We start from the raw sequence: 23174 nt of genomic DNA, 5'->3' as shown, positions 1-23174 counted from the left end.
GGATAACATACATTTGGCTGAAAACTCTGAGCTACGTCGCAGGAAGTCACATCAGCTTTGACGAGGTCCAGGCAACTGGAAAATGCAGCGGCAGAATTAGTTCTCGAGGCCGCATGTTCAGCAAAGACCCACTCTTTTCTTCCGCTTGATGCTAAGAAGACGTACTGATTTGTTTAATATAGATGCTTTGTATTATAATAAAATGCGAACGATGAAGAGATTTCGTTCTGGATTACGGTGGCTGCTTGCTTGCACTATATGTATGTGATAGTACGTTTCTAGACTGTGAAACGTTAGATTTCTTCCACAACATAATTTTCTGTCACGTGTCGCTTGGAAAACGTTAGATCTCTTTTTTTCACCTTCAGAACTTCTTTACAATATGTGGGAGTCAATATCGAACATCTTCTCTGGCATCTTTTTGCTCTGACATTGAATAATTTTCATATGTAGTGATTTTGTTTTGTCTATGGTATATGGAAGGCAACGGCCTTGCCACAGTGGATACACCGGTTCCCGTGAGATCACCGAAGTTAAGCGCTGTCGGGCGTGGCCGGCACTTGGATGGGTGACCATCCAGCCGCCATGCGCTGTTGCCATTTTTCGGGGTGCACTCACACTCGTGATGCCAATTGAGGAGCTACTTGACCGACTAGTAGCGGCTCCGGTCAAAGAAAACCATTATAACGACCGGGAGAGCGGTGTGCTGACCACAAGCCCCTCCTATCCGCATCCTCATCTGAGGATGACACGGCGGTCAGATGGTCCCGATGGGCCACTTGTGGCCTGAAGACGGAGTGCATGGTATATGGAAGGTCATGTAATGATGCATGGACCGTTGAATGGTATTTGTATATGAAACATGGGTATTTGTATGCAATTACTGAAGAATGTATTAAGGGTAAATAGAATTTCATATTCTCGTGTATATTGAGCAAGCAGTAAAGGAAACAAAAGAAAAATTCGGAGTAGGTATTAAAATACAGGGAGAAGAAATAAAAACTTTAAGGTTCGCCGATGACATTGTAACTCTGTCAGAGACAGCAAAGGACTAGGGAGAGCAGTTGAACGGAATGGACAGTGTCTTGAAAGGAGGATATAAGATGAAAATCAACAGAAGCAAAACGAGGATAATGGAATGTAGTCGAATTAAGTCGGGTGATGTTGAGGGTATTAGATTAGGAAATGAGACACTTAAAGTAGTAAAGAAGTTTTGCTATTTGGGGAGCAAAATAACTGATGATGGTCGAAGTAGAGAGGATATAAAATGTAGACTGGCAATAGCAAGGAAAGCGTTTCTGAAGAAGAGAAATTTGTTAACATGGAGTATAGATTTAAGTGTCAGGAAGTCGTTTCTGAAAGTATTTGTATGGAGTGTAGCCATGTATGGAAGAGAAACATGGACAATAAATAGTTTGGACAAGAAGAGAATAGAAGCTTTCGAAATGTGGTGCTACAGAAGAATGTTGAAGATTAGGTGGGTAGATCACGTAACTAATGAGGAGGTACTGAATAGGATTGGGGAGAAGAGAAGTTTGTGGCAGAACTTGACTAGAAGAAGGGATCGGTTGGTAGGACATGTCCTGAGGCATCAAGGGATCACAAATTTAGCATTGGAGGGCAGCGTGGAGGGTAAAAATCGTAGAGGGAGACCAAGAGATGAATACACTAAGCAGATTCAGAAGGATATAGGTTGCAGTAGGTACTGGGAGATGAAGGAGCTTGCGCAGGATAGATTAGCATGGAGAGCTACATCAAACCAGTCTCAGGACTGAGGACCACAACAACAACAACAACACTACCTTTGGTCTTTGCTCAAGTTAACCTTTTCGCATTTTGCGTATCTCTTTATGTTTTCACTTAAGAAGTACGTTCTTGAATGTACTACATTCGCTTTAGCGGCTTTCAAAACCGAGAGGGAATAAGCTGCCTCAAAAGTGACATGATTTTAATTTTAAAGGAAATATGCAGCTACGCAGGTAATTTCGTGTAGCTGGTGAATTTCAAAACATGTGCTTGCGGAAACGGAGGCTATGAAACAAAATTGTGATATATCGAGCGAGGCGGCGCTGTAGTTAGCACACTGGACTCGCATTAGGGAGGACGACGATTCGAACCCGCGTCCGGCCATCTTGATATAGGTTTCCGTGATTTCTCTAAATCACTTCCGGCGAATTCCGGGATGGTTCCTTTGAAAGTTTCGATTTATTTGGTATTGTATGGTAGAGAGGACAAAAATCATTTGCATCACACCACCTACATCTATTAGGTGTAATGCATAAACATGTAGAGTGAGTAACAGCATAAAATCTGTCTAGTGGCCGATCACGTGTTATTGCACTGGTTTGCGGGCAGCCAAGGCGCTGACCTGTACACCAGTCATCTGATCCACTGGAACAAGGTTCCGGCTGTTGGCACCCTTCTACATTAGTTTATCGTGGCCTGCAACATGATTTTTAGAGTGATGTGAAATTCTAGGAATCGGGGGAACGTTTAATATCAGTTGTACTCCAGTATCATGTTGAAAATGACTTCATCTGATATGTAACTAACATTACGAAACCGGGCGTGCTTTTTAAAAAAAGTAACCACACATTTGCATCGGTGTTCTCTTCTCAACATCTGTTGTAAGCATTATGGTTTCTATAGAGAATGCAGGACTGGGCCTCGTATAATGAGCCACTTCTATTTCCAACACGACATATGCGCTCTGCAGGTTGCCGGTCCTTGGGCAGCTGGCGCTTCATCTTGAGACTGTTCACGTACGTCCCTAAGTACATCGCCTGTTTGGATTCCGTGCTGATTAAAAAATCATTCTGTATGCATGTTTAATGCTAGCAGGCGCTCTGAGGAAGCACCAGAATCGTTGATAGGCAGCGTGCACAGCAGCTATGGTGGCGCTGCATATCTCTGAGGAGGAGGATTTCTGCAATTACTGTCTTGTGAGGATCTTAGAGTTTCTGCGGTGATGCGGCAATAAATGTATGTTGTCAGACTATCTGTGGAATCATCTTTCTTATTCGTTCTGTTCACTGTCATCATGGCGTGCCGAACCCGAGATTTGCATGCGCTACGCAGTTTCGACTTCGTTCTTGATTACGCTAGAGATCTGCAACGCTAAGCTGCGTTAGAACGTTGCCACTGGCTTGTTCTCGCCCTCGGCCGACCCTTCTCTGTTATTGTTTTCTCTGGCGTCTTGTATCTGGTTCACTAAACAAGTTAACTGTCAAGTATTCATTTGTATTTTGTGGTACAATATTTAGAGTTTTTGCCTAAGTTAACTGTTGTGAACTATTTACCAGTCAGTTGTACACATCAAAACCAACGTTGCTAATTACTGCACAAACCGCTCTGTCCACGACCATGCAACAAGAGGTAGGCTCAACTTACATTTACCAAGAAAAAATAAACATAAAACTCAAAACAGCATTTTCTACCAAGGAATAAAACTGTACAATAAATTACCAAAAGAGATTAAAGAAATTGCCAAAATACACTTATTTTAAAAAAGTACCTGTTATGCAATACATTTTATACACTCAAGAATTACTAAGCTAAAACAGAGTAGGGGTTTGATAAAATATGTTATACAAATAAATAATAATAATAATGATTATAAAATATCCAACATTCCACGTAACACCTGCACTTTATGTCTTTTGCTTTGTAGAAATACTTACCCCAAAGCTATATATAACACAAGAATAACGCCTCTTCCTCTTTCTGAGCTCAACATCTCACTCATTATGGAGGGATGCTGACTCAGTTTTTCAGGATAGCAGATGGGAAGCTGCAGTACAGAAAATGGCCCAGAGATCACCTGTGTGTGTGTGTGTGTGTGTGTGTGTGTGTGTGTGTGTGTGTATGTGTAGTGAGTGAAGCGATATGAAACAATGTGTGTATCGTGTGTGCAGTGACTGATAGTGAGATATGAGTGAACGATGTGGCATTACATTATTTAATAAGTTATTTGTAAAAAAAGTATTGTAAACCAGGAGTAAATCTAATGATTGTCTCTAACTAAAAGTCTGTAAATATATGTGTGTACGAATTAGCTTATTTTAAATTGATCTAAATTTGTAAATACTTTAACATGTCCTATATCCTTATAAAAAGAGATCTACAGCTGAATAAAGCTATTACTACTACTACTACTACTACTACTCCTGCTACCCTTTTTTTTATATTCCTTTGCGCTATCCTGAAGTCCTTGCCATTACCAAACTTGACAAGAAAGTTAGTACCATTGCGTTTATTCACAAGTGGGTGAAATTTAATTTAAAGGGATAACATTTCATGGCACTAAAAATCGGGATTATAGTGTCATATAAACTCACGGTTTAGAGTGTAAAGAGGTGGGACACTTTTCAACACAGAGCTATATGTGGATGCTCAGAGCTGTCATTAGCCACTTCAGGCAACCAAGATACTTAAAAATCCTAATGCGCATGTCCCGTACACTGACTACACCAGGGAACCTCGACAGTGAACTAGAACAGATAGATAGGTATTAATTGTTTTGTGATTAACTTTCGTAAAGGGTAACTCATATTAGCTAAAGGCTCCTAGGAAGGAAACGATCGTCATGTACCCTAGGTTCCTGTACCTGATGGACGTATAACATTTCTCTACTTGTTGATTTCAAATGGTGCCTTCAAGCGCTATTATAGTATAAAAATTCAGACTAAAAAGACGAATTAAAATTTATAAGAAGGCCGGGATTGGAACTCAGGTCTGCTGTTCACGAGGCAGATGCGCTAACCACTACGCCACCCAGGCACAATGACTTTGCATAATTACACAAACTGCCCTAGCACACCTCCCCCTTCAATTCAAATTCCCACTCACGCCTCAACCCGCTCAGTATACCCCCTAAAAGACGAACAGTATTGCAGAGGCCCTCCAGCAGTATTGGAATAGCTCTTAAGCATCGAAGCTAACGGGGCATCCTGCTTGAAACCCGGCGCAGGTCCTTAATCAAAGGAAAGTATATGGTTCCAAAAATGTTTCAACTACCAAAAAAATGTATATATGCAGATTGAAGCGACAAACGAAAATTTATACGACGACTGAGATTCAGGCCTGGGTCTCACGAGACAAATGGCTGATTGCTGTGGCGTCCTGGCACAGTGGCTTCACACGACGGCGAATTGAAAAAGTCTCTGAAATCACATAGTGTGATTGGATGTCTTATAACGAATAAATGTAGTTGACATTAGACTTCTGAGAGTGCATATTAATTAAATCCATCACTAACGCTCTTAATTTCACCGAAAGCTTGGATTCGATTGCCAGTCTGACTCGAAACTGCGGGTTAAGAACAATGTGACCATTTTAAAAGAAATATTCACTTTGTGGTTCCTGTCGAGTCTGCACGCTTTTCGGTCAGGTCTGGGCATATGTGTGGAGTAGCGCGCCGCGGTAGGCGGTAAGCCGAAAAGTCACCGCAGTTACACCGGGCGACACGTTGAAATTTGTGTCGGCCGACAAACTGCGGCCGTTTCGCCCCGTACAATTTGTCGCGGGTCTGGTGTGGGCGTGGGTGTGGGGCGTCCATTGAGGAAGGAGCTGTAGGCTCATCATACGCGCCCGGATTAATCACCTGCGGTCGCGCGGACGGCCGTGGCGCGAAATATGCTAATCCTGGGCCTGTTTGCCGTGCGGACGGCCGCCCGAATGCAAAACGCGGCGGCGAGGGCTGCCCGAGCCATTCGCGGGCGCCGACAGGTAGGCAAACAGCCGCAAATCTGTTTGCCGCGCGCGCCCCACCCTCGGCTGTTTGCGTCGCCAATCACCACAGCCGGCGGGCTGACACTCGGCACTCTCTCGCGATCCCTCGACTTCTCGCAGTGTCATCGCGGCCGACGTGCAGGGCTGGGGCGTGTCGCAGCCGAGCAGCTGCGCGGCAGTGTGCTGGTAAGCTCACTGTTAAATGCAGAGGAGGGAGCGAACAGGTGGAAGGAGTACATGAAGACTTCTGTGATGGGCAGAACTTGTCTGATGACGTAATAGAAGAGGAAACAGGAATCGATATGGAAGTGACAGTGATCCAGTATTAGAATCAGAATTAAAAACGGTTTCGGAAGACTTAGGATCAAATAAACCAGAAAGGGTAGATAATATCCAATCGCCTGAATTTTTTCAGATGGGCAGCCGGATACCGTTGACATTCTGTCTCCATATGTCATTCCAGAGACATCCTCCCCTCTGCAAGTCAGTAGACAACTGCTGAAGAGCCCAGGTGTATTCACGGTATTTATGCGCGACATATCGTGGTAGAACGTCGACGGGATCCGGCCTCATACCCGGAATTTATTAGAAGAAGAAATACGTCGAGAAAATTTCACAAATTACATCAGATTTTCTAAAACCATTTGGGAAGGGGCAACAAAACGAGCATTTATGTTGGTGTGCAGAATGTTTCAGATTGGCGATATACCATCAGACTATCGCAGAAACAACACGTACACAGAATGAGATTTTCACTCTGCAGCGGAGTGTGCGCTGATATGAAACTTCCTGGCAGATTAAAACTGTGTGCCCGACCGAGACTCGAACTCGGGACCTTTGCCTTTCGCGGGCAAGTGCTCTACCATCTGAGGTACCGAAGCACGACTCACGCCCGGTACTCACAGCTTATACTGGCAGAAGTAAAGCTGTGAGTAGCGGGCGTGAGTCGTGCTTCGGTACCTCAGATGGTAGAGCACTTGCCCGCGAAAGGCAAAGGTCCCGAGTTCGAGTCTCGGTCGGGCACACAGTTTTAATCTGCCAGGAAGTTTCAATAACACGTACACAGATCCGAAGACTGCAAGAGCCGACAAGTGTGAGGATTATCGCACAATCAGCTTATGCATCCGCGTTGCTGGCAAGAATAATATACAGAAGAATAAAAAAAAAATTACTCCATCGTCAGGCCACGAGTGGCCTACCGGGACCATCCGACCGGCGTGTCATCCTTAGTGGAGGATGCGGATAGCAGGGGTGTGGTGTCAGCACACCGCTCTCCCAGTCGTTATGATTGTATTCTTGACTGAAGCCGCTACTATTCGGTCGAGTAGCTCCTCAATTGGCATCACGAGGCTGAGTGCACCCCAAAAATGGCAACAGCGCATGGCGGCCTGGATGGTCACCCATCCAAGTGCCGACCACGCCAGACTTCGGTGATCTCACGGGAACCGGTGTATCCACTGCGACAAGGCCGTTGCCACGATATACAGAAGAATGGAAAAGAAAATTGACCATCTCTTATATGACGATCAGGTTTGCATTAGGAAAGAGAAAAGCACCAGAGAGTTCTGACGCTGCGGTTGATAGTGGAATCAAGAACGAAAAAAATCAAGACACGTTCATAGAATCTGTGGACCTGGAAGAAGCGTTCGTCAATATAATGTGGTGCAAGAAGTTCGAAATTTTGAGAAAAATAGGGATAACCTGTAAGGAAATACCTACCAGAACCAAGAGGGGACAATAACAGAGGAAGACCATGTACGAAGTGCTCGAATTAAAGTCATTCTAAAACAGGGACGTAGTCTTACACTCCCACTTCTCAGCCTATACATCGAAGAAGCAATGACAGAAATAAAACAAAGGTCCAAGAGTGGGGTTAAAATTCAAGGTGAAAGGATATCAAGAATTGCTGATGACATTGCTACACTTTGCGAAAGTAGAGAAGAATTACAGTATCTGCTGAATGAAATGAACACTATAATGAGTACAGAGCCTGGACTGAGAGTAAATCGATGAAAGACGAAAGTAATGAGAAGTTAGAGAAATGAGAACAGCGAGAAACTTAACATCAAAATTAGCGGTAGCAACGTAGATGAAGTTTAGTAATCCTGATATCTTCGAAGCAAAATAATTCATGACAGATGAAGCAAGGACATGAAAAATCACAAGAAAAGAGGCAATTCTGGGCCAAAAGACATATACTAGTAACAAACATATGCCTTAATTTGAGGAATAAATTTCTGCAAATATGGGTTCTGAGCACAGAATTTTATGTTAGTGAGATGTGTACTGTGGGAAAATCGAAACAGAAGAGAATCGAAGCATTTGAGATGTGGTGCTATAGATGAATGTTGTAGATTTGAATGTTGTAGATTTCGTGGACTGATAGGATAAAGGATGAGGAAATCTCCGTATCGACGAGGAAAGGAATCCGCGGAAAAAACTGACAAACAGAAGGGACAGGATGACGGGAATTGTGTTAAAACAGCAGGGAATAACTTCCATGATACTGGAGGGAGCTGTAGAGAGTAAAAACATCCAGCAAATAATTAAGAGCATAAGGTGCAAATGCTACTCTGACATGAATGAAATGAAGAAGTCGAGAGAAATTCGTGGCTGGTCGCATCAAGCCAGTCAGAACACTTACGACAAAAAAGAAGGCTCATAAGCTCACTGGGAATGGTATTAGTCATTGCATACAAATCACTTGTACAATCCATCCTACAGTATTGCATAAAATCTTGACAGCTTGGTGCTCCTTAGCCTTAAGACACTTACTGAAGGACGTTTCCTGTATTCCATACCACTGCTATAGAGGCACATAATGTAAGCAGACCTACTTCTGCTACTGTATTTACAACTGTAATTTTGTAGATGTGAACGGAGTTGTTTGTTTCTCAGAATTAGATACAACTGATGATCGATTATAAATCCGAAATCTTGTTTTGGCAAACAAACATTTTTACTGCAGCTCATGGCGTACAGAAAACGTCCTTTAATAAATACTGCTCAAGTGTGTGCGACCCTTATCAAGTAGGACATACAGGTGATATTGAGCTTATAAACAGAAGGGCAGCACAAATGGTCACTGGGTTGTTTGACCAGGGGCAGAGAGTCAGTAAGATGCTGAAGAAACTAAACTTGCAGACTCTTGAAGACAGATGTAAACTATCCAGAGAAATACTTACAAAGTTTAAGAAACTTTAAATAATAACTCACATAATATACTAAAGCCCCTTCGTATTACAGCTGCAGAGATGGTGAGACAAGGTTACATTAATTACGGTACTCACAGAGCTACCTAAACCAACATTCTTCTAAACTCCGTATCTGAACGGAACACGAAAAAGCCCTAATAAGTGGGACGTATCCTCCGCCACGCACTTCAGAGTGGTTTCCAGAGTGTGCATATAGATGTACTAACGACGCTCAATTGGTAATGTAGCACATTTTTTTCTGAAAGCAAGTTGGTTTTATTCAGGGTTTCAGTACACAGTAGTATTACCCACTCTTTTGGCTACAAAAACCTATTATTCAACAAATCTTTGTTCAGTGCGACTGCCTTAAGCCACCGTACCAGGACGACCTGTATGCTCGCATTGTACCTCTGTACTTGTCGACGTCGGAGTCAACAATGTATTACTGAAGCAATAACCTGCCCATCATCTACATACTGCTTCCCGCGGAGTGATTTCTTCATTGGGCCTAAGAGATAGAAGTTGCAACGTATGAGATGTGGGCTGTAGGGTGGACGAAGAAGAACAGCCCAATGAAATTTTATGAGCTCCTCTCGAGCGCGCAGACTTGTGTAAAGTCCTTCGTTGTCATGAAGTCCGTTTACATTTTTGTGGCGACAAATATCCTAAAGTCGTTTCTTCAATTTCCTGAGGGTAGCGCAATACTCTTTCGAGTAGATCGTTTTACTACAAAGGAGGACATCAAATAAAACAACCCCTTAAGAGTCTCAGAAGTCTATCGCCATGTCTTTACCGTCTCAGGATGCGGCTTTGAACTTTTTCTTCGGAGGAGAGGTTGTGCGGCGCCATTCTATGATTTCCCGTTTTGTTTGCGGTTCGAAGTGGGTTGAAAAAAAAAACAGAAAAAGACTATGCAGTGGCTGATTGAGGGTGTGTTGTGTAGACCGATGAGATGCCATTTTATCCCTTTACAAGCAATGCAAGGTGTTGAGCCGCATCGGCGGTCCGTTGTCTCGAGGGAGTAGTTCTGTTTGGAAGTGGTTCTGCGAAATTTTACTGGTGTGTTTCGTATTATAACTTGTGCCCATTGATTCATATTACCGTGAACACAAAACAACATGATTTTTCCTGCATTGGGAACAAGAATCATGTAGCAGTTTTCGGATGACATTTCCATCATTTGATTGTATTAATATTCATCACATGAGTGACAATATTTCGACGATGACATGTCATTTGCGCATCTCACACATTTTGAGATCTTTTTCCCTTTGTACTTTATAATGGATATGAAGCTGAAACCGTGATAGTGTAAAAAAAAGTAAAATGAATTAAAACAAGAATCAAAACACACAGCCAGATGGTGGAAATCTTACAAAAATAAAACTAAAAACGAAAAGTTACAAACTACTTTAAATGCAGGGAATCTGCAGCTGCTGAAGATTATGAAGAATGCTAACACCGCTGACAGATGGCTTAGAGCCGCATAATCAGCCGCAAACTACTAAAATATAATTATAAACCTTATTGCAAATTTGTGCTACTATGTAAAGATTATTTGAAGACTGATACAAAAATTATTACGTTAATCCATCATAGGTGAACCCAACGGTCTTATTGAAGATGTTGCCATTCAGAGAATCTTGTCAGTATTTAAAAAACTAGACGAACGAAGGCTACTTCGGAAGTGCTTCACGCAATGTTCTCTACTAATTCTGTCTGGTAGAACGAACTTTCTCCGGGACCCGTGGTCTAGGGGTAGCGTCTTTGATTCGTAATCAAAACACCTTCGGTCCCGGGTTCGATCCCCGCCACTGCTCAAAATTTTGATAAATAATCGGCATTGGCAGCCGAAGACTTCCGGCATAAGAAGTCAGCCTCATTCTGCCAACGGCCTTGTCAATGAGAGCGGAGGAGCGGATAGAGGTTCAGGGCACTCTCTTGTCCTAGGGGTGGGAAATTGCCCCTAAAGGTGGAAGAATCAGCAATGATCAACGACATGAGGATGCAGAAGGCAATGGAAACCACTGCATTAAAGACACGTAACGTGTATCCACAGGACATGTGACCTGTAATTGAAGAAGTGTCATGATAATCTCTCCATTGGCAAAAGATTCCGGAATAGTCCCCCATTCGGATCTCCGGGAGGGGACTGCCAAGGGAGAGGTTATCATGAGAAGAAGATTGAATAATCTACGAAAGGATAACGTTATACGAGTCGGGGCGTGGAATCAGAAGCTTGAACGTGGTAGGGAAACTAGAAAATCTGAAAAGGGAAATTCAAAGGCTCAATCTAGATATAGTAGGGGTCAGTGAAGTGAAGTGGAAGGAAGACAAGGATTTCTGGTCAGACGAGTATCGGGTAATATCAACAGCAGCAGAAAATGGTATAACAGGTGTAGGATTCGTTATGAATAGGAAGGTAGGGCAGAGGGTGTGTTACTGTGAACAGTTCAGTGACCGGGTTGTTCTAATCAGAATCGACAGCAGACCAACACCGACAACGATAGTTCAGGTATACATGCCGACGTCGCAAGCTGAAGATGAACAGATAGAGTAAGTGTATGAGGATATTGAAAGGGTAATGCAGTATGTAAAGGGGGACGAAAATCTAATAGTCATGGGCGACCGAAATCAGACACTGGATTGTAAGGCGTACCCAGGAGCAGATATAGACTCAGATCACAATATAGTAGTGATGAAGAGTAGGCTGAAGTTCAAGACATTAGTCAGGAAGAATCAATACGCAAAGAAGTGGGATACGGAAGTACTAAGGAATGACGAGATACGTTTGAAGTTCTCTAACGCTATAGATACAGCAATAAGGAATAGCGCAGTAGGCAGTACAGTTGAAGAGGAATGGACATCTTTAAGAAGGGCCATCACAGAAGTTGGGAAGGAAAACATAGGTACAAAGAAGGTAGCTGCGAAGAAACCATGGGTAACAGAAGAAATACTTCAGTTGATTGATGAAAGGATGAAGTACAAACATGTTCCGGGAAAATCAGGAATACAGAAATACAAGTCGCTGAGGAATGAAATAAATAGGAAGTGCAGGGAAGCTAAGACGAAATGGCTGCAGGAAAAATGTGAAGACATCGAAAAAGATATGATTGTCGGAAGGACAGACTCAGCATACAGGAAAGTCAAAACAACCTTTGGTGACATTAAAAGCAACGGTGGTAACATTAAGAGTGCAACGGGAATTCCACTGTTAAATGCAGAGGAGAGAGCAGATAGGTGGAAAGAAAACATTGAAAGCCTCAATGAGGGTGAAGATTTGTCTGATGTGATAGAACAAGAAACAGGGGTCGATTTAGAAGAGATGGGGGATCCAGTATTAGAATCGGAATTTAAAAGAGCTTTGGAGGACTTACGGTCAAATAAGGCAGAAGGGGTAGATAACATTCCATTAGAATTTCTAAAATCATTGGGGGAAGTGGCAACAAAACGACTATTCACGTTGGTGTGTAGAATATATGAGTCTGGCGCTATGCCATCTGACTTTCGGAAAAGCGTCATACACACAATTCCGAAGACAGCAAGAGCTGACCAGTGCGAGAATTATCGCACAATCAGCTTAACATCTCATGCATCGAAGCTGCTTACAAGAATAATATACAGAAGAATGGAAAAGAAAATTGAGAATGCGCTAGGTGACGATCAGTTTGGCTTTAGGAAAAGCAAAGGGACGAGAGAGGCAATTGTGACGTTACGGCTGATAATGGAAGCAAGGCTAAAGAAAAATCAAGACACTTTCATAGGATTTGTCGACCTGGAAAAAGCGTTCGACAATATAAAATGGTGCAAGCTGTTCGAGATTCTGAAAAAAGTAGGGGTAAGCTATCGGGAGAGACGGGTCATATACAATATGTACAACAACCAAGAGGGAGTAATAAGAGTGGGCGATCAAGAAGGAAGTTGTCGTATTAAGAAGGGCGTAAGACAAGGCTGTAGCCTTTCGCCCCTACTCTTCAATCTGTACATCGAGGAAGCAATGATGGAAATAAAAGAAAGGTTCAGGAATGGAATTAAAATACAAGGTGAAAGGATATCAATGATACGATTCGCTGATGACATTGCTATCCTGAGTGAAAGTGAAGAAGAATTAAATGATCTGCTGAACGGAATGAACAGTCTAATGAGTGCACAGTATGGTTTGAGAGTAAATCGGAGAAAGACGAAGGTAATGAGAAGTAGTAGAAATGAGAACAGCAAGAAACTTAACATCAGAATTGATGGTCACGAAGTCAATGAAGTTAAGGAGTTCTGCTACCTAGGCAGTAAAATAACCAATGATGGACGGAACAAGGAGGACATCAAAAGCAGACTCGCTGTGGCAAAAAAGGCATTTCTGGCCAAGAGAAATCTACTAATATCAAATACCGGCCTTAATTTGAGGAAGAAATTTCTGAGTATGTACGTCTGGAGTACAGACAGCATTGTATGGTAGTGAAACATGGACTGTGGGAAAACCGGAACAGAAGAGAATCGAATCATTTGAGATGTTGTGCTATAGACGAATGTTGAAAACTAGGTGGACTGATAAGGTAAGGAATGAGGAGGTTGTACGCAGAATCGAACATGTGGAAAACACTGATAAGGAGAAGGGACAGGATGATCGGACATCTGCTAAGACATGAGGAAATGACTTCCATGGTACTAGAGGGAGCTGTAGAGGGCAAAAACTGTAGAGGAAGAGATTGGAATACGTCAAGCAAATAATTGAGGACGTAGGTTGCAAGTGCTACTCTGAGATGAAGAGGTTAGCACAGGAAAGGAATTCGTGGCGGGCCGCATCAAACCAGTCAGTAGACTGATGACCAAAAAAAAAGATCGAACTGCTATACCGGCCATTCTTTGCATGTGCAAGTATCTGTAAGAAAAAGAAAGAGTGCCGAATACTAAAATCTATTTCGAAGATATAGCATAAGCGCAGTGTATCGCCAAGCGAGACCGTCTTAATAAAATGGCTCTGAGCACTATGGGACTTAACTTCTGAGGTCATCAGTCCCCTAGAACGTAGAACTACTTAAACCTAACTAACCTAAGGACGTCACACACATCCATGCCCGAGGCAGGATTCGAACCTGCGACCGTAGCGCTCGCACGGTTCCAGGCTGTAGCGCCTAGAACCGCTCGGCCGGCAGACCGTCTTACCTGAAGATCATTAACACTATGCACCATGAGGGATCAGTATGTCTACGGACGCCCCACACCCAGTTTCTGTGCTGAGGCCTGGTGAACGGCCACTTACCATCCTGCAGCTATTCCTCACGGGGCGTCCGGTGCGTTCGTTGTTCGCTGGTCCAATTTCACCAGCATACCACACCGTTGATCGTCCAGCTATTTAACGCCTTTTTACCAAGCTCCCGCGGGCAACAAAGCCGTTTAGGATCCGGGAGAGGTATGTACTATAATGGAGCCCTTCATGTGGGGCACTTGCAGGTGCAAATACAAGGTTTAAACTGATTGCCACCCTGATTACTGCAGAGGCCCAGACTGATTTTAGGTTTAGCGCAGTACACAAGAGATTGTCGCCTGCTTACGCTTTTAATATGATATCTTCCGACACTGAAAATGAGCACCACAACTATGTAGCTGTCTTCCAGGACGTGTCTAAACAAGGGGACTCCGTTGGCTGCTTTGCCATTTTTCATGATCTTCTCAAAATTCGGTTGCCCCCAGACTCCACTGTCTTCAACGCCGAATTATTCACGATCCTGAGGACGGTGGAACAGATGAGATGTGCCGTGCCTGTTACATTTCTAGTCTGTGTGCCGATCAGTCTCTGCAATCCATGTGTCCAGCCGATAAAGTAATCCAGGATACCAAGGTCCTACTCCACTTACAAATGCTGGGGAAGGAGGTGTCTTTCTGCTCGATGCCAGGGCACAGGGGCATTACGTGGAACGAAAGGGCGTGTAACAGCCACGGAGGCGTGTCGCGATCATCAGTTATGTGTGCCATCCTCCTGCTTGCTAGTGCTTCGCTGTTTAGATACAGAGTCAGACGTCGATGGAACGAAGACGGACTGGAATTGACAAACAGTAAGCCACGTCTAGTTAAGTCTTCAACGCGGCCGCGGCGTAGTTCCTTCTAGCCACACAGCCGAGTGAGGTCCGCCTTAACCGTCTTCGCATAGGCCATGACCATATAACGCATGACTTCTTGCTCCGGTGAGAGGACCACTCAACGTGTGGTATTAATGGAATATACATCACCCTGCACTATATTTTACTACACTATGTTTTATTCTCACATCAAAGAACAGTGGCAGATTTTTCGACAGATTTGCCTTATATTTTAAGTGGTATTCACATGAATGTGGTTAGAGTTATAAGTTTTTCTGACATGCCCAACGTGTTTCCTAAAATTTTAGGGAGATATTCTTAATGCGTTAACAGGGTGACTGGTTCACCCACATTTTTTGTAATTAGTCAGCCAGTCACATTTCCCGCGCTGTAAACTTAGCTCCTCTGTAGTTTTCTTTATGTTTCAATCTCAGGTTTAGCACCTTTCGCCCTTTCTCCGTTGTCTTACGACTTTTGAGATGGTATAATTGCGTGTGTTAACGTGAGTGAGATGGGAGTGAACGAATGTCATTTTGTAGGTTTACTCCTCACGATGTAACAACATCTTTAGCCCCTTTATCCACGTTCGTTTGTTTCAATATTTGTAAGGCTAAAAAACCTCACCGTTGAGGGCCCGTGAGCCCCAAATACATCCACGGGCACGCACACGTTCTGTACGGAATCCTTCATTTTTCACTTACGACACGAAACTTTTCACTTATTCATCACCGCAAATACAATGGCTTCCGATTCAATACCCTTGCGGAAAGATCGAAATTTAAAAGTTTCTTTTTACGTTTGGGAGACAAAAGGCGAAAAGGGATCTGCTGTCGAAACTTTTTGATTTTTTGTTGTTGTTTGTTTCTAACTATCGGTTGGATATTTTCGATGAAAACGAGATGTGTTGACACATAATGTTTTAAATTTTCGTTTTATTACCATTATGCAATTTGATATATTTTAGAAACAAATTCTGGGTGATGTTTCCCTTCAAATGTCCTTTCTCAAATGGTGCAGAGTTCTTTTTAGTTAATATTACACATTAAATGGTTTACCCCTTCAGCTCTATAGTACATTAGAGCCTACATCCATTTAAAACCAAATAAAATGACCCAAAATTAAGAATAATTAGCAAACTCTACGCTGCTTTTTGTTGTCGAAATATTGTTATGGTATCGTTTGCACGAATTTTTGTTTTTGAAACCATTAAAGCACCCGGATCTACCAAAATTTTGAATTCACAAGAGCCCCAAAGATAGCTTACTGAATTCCCATATTTTATATTGGCCATAGGATTTCATTTGGTTCTTGAATGTTCTATTGGTCAGGTTCTCCTTCAGGATCCTCATTGTCACAGACTGTAAACGGAGGTAAGAGGATACGGAATAGGTTCCTAGATTTTTGAATGGTTCGAAGACTTGTTAAGTATAAGAACCCGGTACATTGTCCCCCCGGTAAGTATTCATCAAAGACAAGGCTATTGTCAGGAGTGCATCAGGGAAGTGTGATACGACTACAGCTGTTCTCTTTATATATAAATGATCTGTGGACAAGATGAGGAGCCATCTACGGTTGTTATCCGCTGTGCAGGAAGATGTTGTTGACTGACTGTAGGAGGATCCAGGGTGACCTAGACAAAATTTCTAGTTGTCAAGATGAATGTCAGCTAGCTCTAAATGTAGAATAATATGGGTTAGTGCAGATGATTAACAAAAATAATCCCGTAGTATTCCAATGGATCATTGGTAAAGTGCCGCTTGACGCAGTCACGTCGACTGCATGTCTATGCGTAAAGTTACTAAGTGATATGAAATGTAACGAGCGTATAAGGATTGTAGTAAGGAAAGCTAATGATCGACTTCCGTTTACTGGGAGAATTTTAGGAAAGTGGGGGTCGTCTCTAAGGGATACGGCGTATAGATCCGTTCTTGAGTACAGCTCAAGTGCTTAGGATCTCTAGCAAGTAAGACTGAAGGAAGACAGCGGAGCAATTCAGAGGCGGGTTGCTAGATTTGTTTCCTCAATCCACACGCAGGTATTACAGATGCTTTGGGAACTCAAATGGGAATCACCGGAGGGAAGGCAACGTTCTTTCCGAGGAACATTGTTGACAAAGCACAGAGAAGCAGCATTTGTAGCTGTCTGCAGAACGATTCTACTGCCGCCAATGTACATTTCACGTAAGAACCACAAAGACAAGAAAAATTAGGGCTGGTATGGAGGCACATAGATAATCGTTTATCCCTCCCTCTACTTATGAGCGGAACAAGAGGGAAACCAGTAGTAGTGGTACAAGGTATTCTCCGCCACGCACTGTACGGTGGCTTGCAAAGCATGTATGTATATGTAGATGTAGACTTCATGTTTGGTTGTTCTTCATTACACAGAATATATCTGTATTCGTCTTTGCAACAGGTCCCGATGTTTTAAAATATAAGCTTTCCGTTATCTTCACATCCCTGCTGGAATTACTGCATCAGGAAACCCAGCGGGTCCATTGTTTTCAGGAAAGATGCACTGCAAAATTTCGTTTCCATCAATTTTATAGTGTGCACTAACTTCGTAGCTAGCGTTGAACTTGAAGTGCTTGTATTTCGCTATTTGAGGTATTTTGATAGCATTACTATTCTTCAAGAAATTTAACCAAAAGCGTGAAGTTACAGTAACCTTCACCTTTTTCATTCCCAATAAGAACCAAACAGCAACAGCATAGTTTGGGTATGTGTTGTACGTGTCGATTTCTCACTGCTGTCAGCGAATTCTGTATGAAGAGACATAAGTGACCCTAAATCTTTTGAAAAGTCCTTATGCTGGGCCATATGAAAACTTCCTGACCGATAGTTTGAAAGATCACAGAAAAAAAGGATGATAAATCGTCGTTCAGCTGTTCCACAGTGAAATGCGTGGCACGTCACCTTCGCACATAATGAACTTTTGAGATATGAGGTTAATTCTCTTGTGTGTGAAGGACAACTAACGTTTTCAGTGAAAACCATCCCAGTTTTAATCAGGTATAGAGATGAAAAGCAAATACGTATTGACATTTAAACATTATATCGAAACGCTCTCTCAGACCCATCTGCATAGTACCTGAACATTATTTGGAAGGTACAGGTTTCGAAAGCGTTATTCAGTCGTTAGTATTCACAAATGTAGTCCAAGCAGCCTAGAAATAACTAGCAACGATACACTTTCTCTGAAACATTTATCTTGTGACTATCAAATGCACGACAAGAAAAGATCGGCTTCTGTCTATATGTAGACTAGTGACTTTGTAGTTCTATACTAAACGTAACATTCACAGCTTTAATCAACTGCAGCAAAGCTTTTTATATGAAATAACTGTAATTGCTCAGTGGGTTGAAATCAATGTTAAACCGTTAACATCCCTATATTTGCCTATGTAAATCGGATCTCAGATCGTAGTAAGACAATAGTATTTCACTGCTAATAGCATCATGCATAGTTAGGCTTTGTGATTTGCAAATTTATCTTCGAGCTGAGGACAAAAACCTTTTTTAATTTCACAATATTTGTGATAGACAAGAACTGAGTCAATATGATTGCTGTACTCTGTTATTTCATATCTGGCATATAAATTAAACCATTAAATTGTAAAGGAAAGTCTTTTACAATCAAAACGACAGTTTTGACACGATAGAACATCACCTTTAATTCGAAAAAAAGCGTAAGCTTCTGGTCAAAGCTTACGTGCTGCCGTATAGAGGATGTCCATAAATTACTTACACAAAAGTAATCTCTAATTGTGAAGCAGATAAATAACTTACAGAAATGTACAGCAGTTATGTGTCATTTTTTACAATTAAACATTACTTTTTTATAATTAATGTGTAGGTCATTCATGGTATTTATAATATACTTTATTATATATTGTATATTGTTCTTCTCAAACAAACAAGGAGAGCCAGAGAGAGAGAGAGAGAGAGAAATAGAGAGAGAGGGAAGGTCGAGACAGAAAGGTTGGTCCCGTATGGTATACAGGGTGTTACAAAAAGGTACGGCCAAACTTTCAGGAAACATTCCTCACACACAAAGAAAGAAAATATGTTATGTGGACATGTGTCCGGAATCGCTTACTTTCCATGTTAGAGCTCATTTTATTACTTCTCTTCAAATCACATTACTCATGGAATGGAAACACACAGCAACAGAACGTACCAGCGTGACTTCAAACACTTTGTTACAGGAAATGTTCAAAATGTCGTCCGTTAGCGAGGATACATGCATCCACCCTCCGTCGCATGGAATCCCTGATGCGCTGATGCAGCCCTGGAGAATGGCGTATTGTATCACAGCCGTCCACATTACGAGCACGAAGAGTCTCTACATTTGGTACCGGGGTTGCGTAGACAAGAGCTTTCAAATGCCCCCATAAATGAAAGTCAAGAGGGTTGAGGTCAGGAGAGAGTGGAGGCCATGGAATTGGTCCGCCTCTACCAATCCATCGGTCACCGAATCTGTTGTTGAGAAGCGTACGAACACTTCGACTGAAATGTGAAGGAACTCCATCGTGCATGAACCACATGTTGTGTCGTACTTGTAAAGGCACATGTTCTAGCAGCACAGGTAGAGTATCCCGTATGAAATCATGATAACGTGCTCCATTGAGCGTAGGTGGAAGAAATTACGAGGTGCATTCAAGTTCTAAGGCCTCCGATTTTTTTTCTAATTAACTACTCACCCGAAATCGATAAAACTGGCATTACATCTCGACGTAATCGCCCTGCAGACGTACACATTTTTCACAACGCTGACGCCATGATTCCATGGCAGCGGCGAAGGCTTCTTTAGGAGTCTGTTTTAACCACTGGAAAATCGCTGAGGCAATAGCAGCACGGCTGGTGAATGTGCGGCCACGGAGAGTGTTTTGGAAAAAGCCAGGTCAGGTGAGTAGGGAGCATGAGGAATCACTTCAAAGTTGTTATCACGAAGAAACTGTTGCGTAACATTAACTCGATGTGCGGGTGCGTCTTCTTGGTGAAACAGCACACACGCAGCCCTTTGCGGACGTTTTTGTTGCAGTGCAGGAAGGAATTTGCTCTTCAAAACATTTTCGTAGATGCACCTGTTACCGTAGTACCCTTTGGAACGCAATGGGTAAGGATTACGCCCTCGCTGTCCCAGAACATGGACACCATCATTTTTTCAGCACTGGTGGTTACCCGAAATTTTTTGGTGGCGGTGAATCTGTGTGCTTCCATTGAGCTGACTGGCGCTTTGTTTCTGGATTGAAATATAGCATCCACGTCTCATCCATTGTCACAACCGACGAAAAGAAAGTCCCATTCATGCAGTCATTGCGCGTCAACATTGCTTGGCAACATGCCACACGGGCAGCCGTGTGGTGGTCTGTCAGCATTCGTGGCACCCACCTGGATGACACTTTTCGCATTTTAAGGTCGTCATGCAGGATTGTGTGCACAGAACCCACAGAAATGCCAACTCTGGAGGCGATCTGTGCAACAGTCATTCGGCGATCCCCCAAAACAATTCTCTCCACTTTCTCGATCATGTTGTCAGACCGGCTTGTGCGAGCCCAAGGTTGTTTCGGTTTGTTGTCACACGATGTTCTGCCTTCATTAAACTGTCACATCCACGAACGCACTTTCGACACATCCATAACTCCATCACCACATGTCTCCTTCAACTGTCGATGAATTTCAATTGGTTTCACACCACGCAAATTCAGAAAACGAATGATTGCACGCTGTTCAAGTAAGGAAAACGTCGCCATTTTAAGTATTTAAAACAGTTCTCAATCTCGCCGCTGGCGGTAAAATTCCATCTGTCGTATGGTGCTGCCATCTCTGGGACGTATTGACAATGAACGCGGCCTCATTTTAAAACAATGCGCATGTTTCTATCTCTTTCCAGTCCAGAGAAAAAAATCGGAGGCCTTAGAACTTGAATGCACCTAGTAAAATGAGCTCTAACATGGAAATTAAGCGTTTCCGGACACATGTCCACATAACAATTTTTTTTTATTTGTGTGTGAGGAATGTTTCCTGAAAGTTTGGCCGTACCTTTTTGTAACACCCTGTATAATACAGACTGATTAACTTTGTTCGTCATACTCTACCAATTTAGTGTATGAACTGATAAACTAATCAAGCACACAATTTCAGAAGAAAAAAGTAATTATTTTGGTGTGGTAAGAGGCACTACAAGCAACTGGAATAAATAACCGTTTCGAAGTAGAAACCAAAGAGAAAGATTTTCAGTCCCTATTACTTGCTAAGGACACAAGGCTATCCATTATGTAAATAAATCTTCTAGTAAAAATTTCAGAGAAGACTAGTCTTCACATAAAACACAGAGTTCATGGGTTACATTTTATATGCTCTCAAATAATTGAAATCTCGTTTTGAAAAACGAATGAAATATGAGAACTGAAATACATCAGAGACGTAATTTAAATGAATGGATCAACTGAAGATGCAGCTGATGATGAATGTGAAAGTTTAATGTACATTGTTGCGGAACACCTTAGGACTAAAGTAACTTGCGCATGATTCGTGAGCGCATTGCATACTGCATGTGAAGGAACTTTTGAAACGAGAAGATATTCGACCAATGAGCTGGCCTGTCTATTCCTCCGATTTAAATCCCACCGAATATGTAAACGATGTGTTGGAGAGACGTACTTCAGCAGGTACGCATTCACCAACGGCCATCCACCAGTTGTCAGTAGCGCTCGTGAAGGAATGGAACGCTCTACTACAGGATCTTCTTACTAACCTTTAAACCCCTCACCAACCATATAGCCAGCATGGGAACACGTTGCAGAGCATACACTGCTGTCCATGGTGATCAAACACCTGTTAAAGAGCAGGTCCCGCTGTTTTTAATGTCCAGCGGACCACCAAGAATCGCGGTGACTTCAGTGCAATTATTGTCTTCGTCTTTGAATGAAGCTAGCATTTCTGCTTGCCTTTTTGCGTTTTTCTTTCAATTGCCTTGTATACTACACCGTAAAAGTTCTTTCTAGGTATGTTCCAAGTTTCATCGAGCTATGCTACTTTGCACTGACACATCATGTGAAAGTTACATTCTATTTTATGTTCCGCACGCCAATGTATGATACCAACTCTTTAATGATATATCCAAAAAAGGTCATAGAATAAAAAACTGGACGTGTTCTGTAGTTTTGTTTTTGAACCCCAAGGATTCCATTCGCTCTGCCGCCCAAAGCAGAGGAGAAATGCGCCAAAAAGTCTGGGACTGTATACAGGTGGAACTGATAACTACAAATTACAAAATAACAAAGAAAATTATAGAAATATTTAAAAAATCCTCAAAATAAATCCGAAAAACAGTGATTTTTGTGTATCGGAAAAGATTGGAAGAATACTGATTACCCAAAGGAAGACCTAGAAGCGATGAAGACAATCGAAACAGAAATATCCGTAAAGACGTCCATGGCTTGCAAGAAAATATCAAGTACTGAGTAACCTATAGCTTGAAACAGAAAAGACAGCACAGAAAATTCATGAAATGCTGCTGAGATCAAAGGAGTAACACTAAAGGTACGAATAAATCATCAATAATGTGCCTAGAGCCGGAAGTATTGCAATCAAGAATAAGCATGTAATAGTGTTTAGTAAAAATGAACCGAACACAACTAGGTAAGATCATAATGGAGATGGTATGTCCTTTCTTTCCTTTGATCTTTGGATTAACTTATCAATCCAGTTAGAGGAGAGCTTAAAGTATAGCGTGTATTCCAAGTTAAGGAGTAACAGTGTACTTACTGCCTGAATTAAAAGAACAATATCACAGGACTGAGTGTGAATGTAAGCCACAAACATTCAATTTATTGTCTAGTAAAAATATATTATGATATGACCTTCCTTTAAGTGCCCTGTGTCTTAGTTTGAGTCACGCTGAACGTAAATAAGTTTATATTTAGCTTAGCGCTTCTGTATGGCTGTTCGCTACTAATCTAATTAACAGGCCACTTTTTGATGTTGAGGACATGCTCATAATGTGTGTGTCTAGCCCTGCTATAAAAGGTTAGTGTGTGGCTGGAGTATGGATGCTTGTTATGTTAATTAGATGTATGCAAAGTCGCCCTGTTGATGTGACATAATTAAATTATTCCTCATCAAAATAATGATCAAGGAATTCATTATATACGGAAGCAACAAGGACCACA

General features: G+C 42.2%; 1 pseudogene; it reads left to right on the top strand.

Annotated features, from left to right (window-relative positions):
• The first annotated feature begins 482 nt into the window (after positions 1-482).
• Positions 483-599, top strand: LOC126095974 (5S ribosomal RNA; annotated as a pseudogene).
• The last annotated feature ends 22575 nt before the right edge of the window (positions 600-23174 follow it).

The sequence above is a fragment of the Schistocerca cancellata genome, chromosome 8, assembly GCF_023864275.1.
Source record: "Schistocerca cancellata isolate TAMUIC-IGC-003103 chromosome 8, iqSchCanc2.1, whole genome shotgun sequence".
Lineage (NCBI taxonomy): Eukaryota > Metazoa > Arthropoda > Insecta > Orthoptera > Acrididae > Schistocerca > Schistocerca cancellata.
The sequence above is the reverse complement of the archived record's forward strand: the minus strand, read 5'-3'. Positions and strand labels throughout refer to the sequence as shown.